Source organism: Aplysia californica, unplaced genomic scaffold, assembly GCF_000002075.1.
Source record: "Aplysia californica isolate F4 #8 unplaced genomic scaffold, AplCal3.0 scaffold00364, whole genome shotgun sequence".
Classification (NCBI taxonomy): domain Eukaryota; kingdom Metazoa; phylum Mollusca; class Gastropoda; order Aplysiida; family Aplysiidae; genus Aplysia; species Aplysia californica.
The window spans coordinates 274899-277736 of NW_004797634.1; the positions used below are offsets into that span (position 1 = coordinate 274899).

General features: G+C 40.7%; 1 protein-coding gene and 1 long non-coding RNA gene across 2 annotated transcripts in view; both read left to right on the forward strand.

The window, feature by feature from the left end:
* LOC101864470 (neuroblastoma-amplified sequence) overlaps positions 1–2838 on the forward strand; it is a gene marked incomplete in the record, with an annotated part of 104153 nt that overhangs the window by 31516 nt on the left and 69799 nt on the right.
* The window catches only part of LOC106012405, a 4249-nt gene continuing 1619 nt past the window's right edge, over positions 209–2838 (forward strand). The window contains exon 1 of the long non-coding RNA XR_001185023.2: positions 209–309. This is a non-coding gene — a long non-coding RNA (uncharacterized LOC106012405). The remainder of the gene's footprint in view (positions 310–2838) is intronic.

Below are 2838 nucleotides of genomic sequence, written 5' to 3' on the forward strand. Positions count from 1 at the left end.
TTGTCTTATCTTATCTTTTTTTTCTTCTCTTATCGTGTCTTATTTATCATATCTTATCTTTTCTTTCTTATCTTGCCTTGTTGTGTATTTTATCTTATCTTGTTTTGACGTGTCTGTCTTATCTGATCTCGTCTTGTCTTATCTTTTCTTATCTTTTCTTGTCTTATCCTATCTTATCATGACAATGTTCTCCGATGGTTCCAGTGCATACTAGGTGGCGAGGTGGCGGCTGCCGACAGATACAACGCCAGTTTTTACGCCGCCTTCAGGTCCCGGAGCATTTACGAAATTGTTGCCGAGTATGCTCAGGTTGGTACAGCGATCATGTGACTGATGGAAACCGCTCACAGCTTGTACTTGTATACCCCCCGGGGAGGTCCTACTGACTAAAGTGGCTTTAGGCCATTCCCAAAGGGGTGACATTAACACGTTCTTGTGCGCAGTAGAAGAATTGTAAATGGGCTGATTTATCAATGTCATGCTCATAACTGTGCCTGAACTGCAATGGGGAACTTCTGCTTTTTCTTTCCTAATCCTTACTATGGTCATTTTTTCCTCTACTTCTTTTGTATGTTTGTCACTCTCTTGTGATCTTGTGACTCGCTATTTCCAGGGTGCCTTGATAGTCGAAGCAGACTTTGTGCTGTTGAGGCTAGAGAGGTGAGCAGAGTAAGTCTGATTCCCCGTTTGACTTCTCTGTTGACATCCACTCCTTGGCGCTCATAGGACGTATGCAGTTGCGAGCGCCGTTAAAAACTCTACTAAAACTAAATAATACTCATATGGGATAGAGTGCTATATTATAATAATAATAATAATAATAATAATAATAATAGTAATAATAATAATAATAATAGATAGCATTTGTATAGCGCATATCTCCACTCAACAGCAGGCTCTATGCGCTTTACACTATATTATTACCCCAGCAGACCATAGAACACTCCGAAACATTCTCAGCTTCCCGGGAAGCATATAAAATAATCAATGTATTATCTATTTCTATTATTATTATTATTATTAATTATTTCTATTATTATTATTATTATTTTTATTATTATTATTATTATTATTATTATTATTATTATTATTCTCCTCGATCGTATCAAAGTTGAAGAGTTGGTGGTTGGCGGGTGCTCTGGTGTGGTTTACTCCTTTTTTCCTGTCGCACATCTATCTTTCTTATCTCTCCTCCCTTTTTTTTTTTTGAACTGTGTGTTACTCTCTAGTAACACCTCTAATCTTCAACACTTATATTATGACCAATTTGCATTGTAGGTGCTGTAAAAGTCTTATCAAGCGGGTGGTTGGAGGGTGCCATCTGACTCTGTTCTTTCCCTCAGTTGTTTCTGTCTATCTGTCTTACTTCCTTCCTGCCCATTTTGAACATTACTTATGTCGATGCCCTTCTCTGTACTCAAACCAAAGATGGTATATAACAAGATGGGCCACTCAGCCAAAGATAGTATATAACAAGATGGGCCACTCAGCCAAAGATGGTACATAACAAGATGGGCCACTCAGCCAAAGATGGTACATAACATGATGGGCCACTCAGCCAAAGATGGTACATAACAAGATGGGCCACTCAGCCAAAGATAGTAAATAACAAGATGGGCCACTCAGCCAAAGATAGTAAATAACAAGATGGGCCACTCAGCCAAAGATGGTACATAACAAGATGGGCCACTCAGCCAAAGATAGTAAATAACAAGATGGGCCACTCAGCCAAAGATAGTAAATAACAAGATGGGCCACTCAGCCAAAGATGGTACATAACAAGATGGGCCACTCAGCCAAAGATGGTACATAACATGATGGGCCACTCAGCCAAAGATGGTACATAACAAGATGGGCCACTCAGCCAAAGATAGTAAATAACAAGATGGGCCACTCAGCCAAAAAAGTGTCCGCAGGAAGCATGCTCTTTGCTTCAGATGGCGCTGCAGTCTGTTTTGAAGCTCTCTTTCGTTTTTCCAGAAGAAGAATAGGAATAGCACCTCCTTGCGTGCGCAGATCGACTGCGGTTCATCAGCAGTTCGGGTTCGTTCAGTGCAGAGTTTTAGGTTTTTTATATTTTAATGATCTCTCGCCCTTCATTCTAAAGTCAAATTAAACGAAGAAAACAATCACCTTTTCCTCCGGAAGAGGCTTTATGTCAGCGTAACCATTTTAAAAAAGCGTTCTTCCGAAATTCATTAAAAAACTTGCTAGTTTCACTTTGATTTTTTAAACTCAAGTAGGATAACTCTGTTCGCTAAAGGTGCGCTTTTGTGAAGAGGGCGCCACCGAATTTTGAGGACACTTTTTTAATTGGCTCAAAGAGAGAAGTGGCCCCTCTTGTTATGTAGACTCTTTGCTCAAACCCAAAAACTCTTACTAAAGCTAAAATAAACCAAATATGTTGTGTGCTTTCTGAAACGTGCTGTTTTTTGTGTGTTCTGACACATGCTGTGTTGTGTGTTCTGGAACGTGTAGTATTGTGCATGTTCTGACACGTGCTGTGTTGTGTGTGTTATGTGTTTTGACAAGTGCTGTGTTACTTGTGTGTGTTGTGTGTTCTGACTCGCGCTGTGTTGTGTTTGTTGTGCGTGTTCTGACACGTGCTGTGTTGTGTGTGTTCTGACACGTGCTGTGTTGTGTGTGTTGTGATATGTATTGTGTGTGTTCTGACACGCGCTGTGTTGTTTGTTGTGCGTGTTCTGACACGTGCTGTGTTGTGTGTGTTCTGATACATACTGTGTTGGGCCTGTTCTGACACTTAGCTGTGTGAGAGTGTTCTGACACGTGCTGTGTGTGTGTGTTCTGACAAGTGCTGTGTTGCGGGGTTCCTGCATC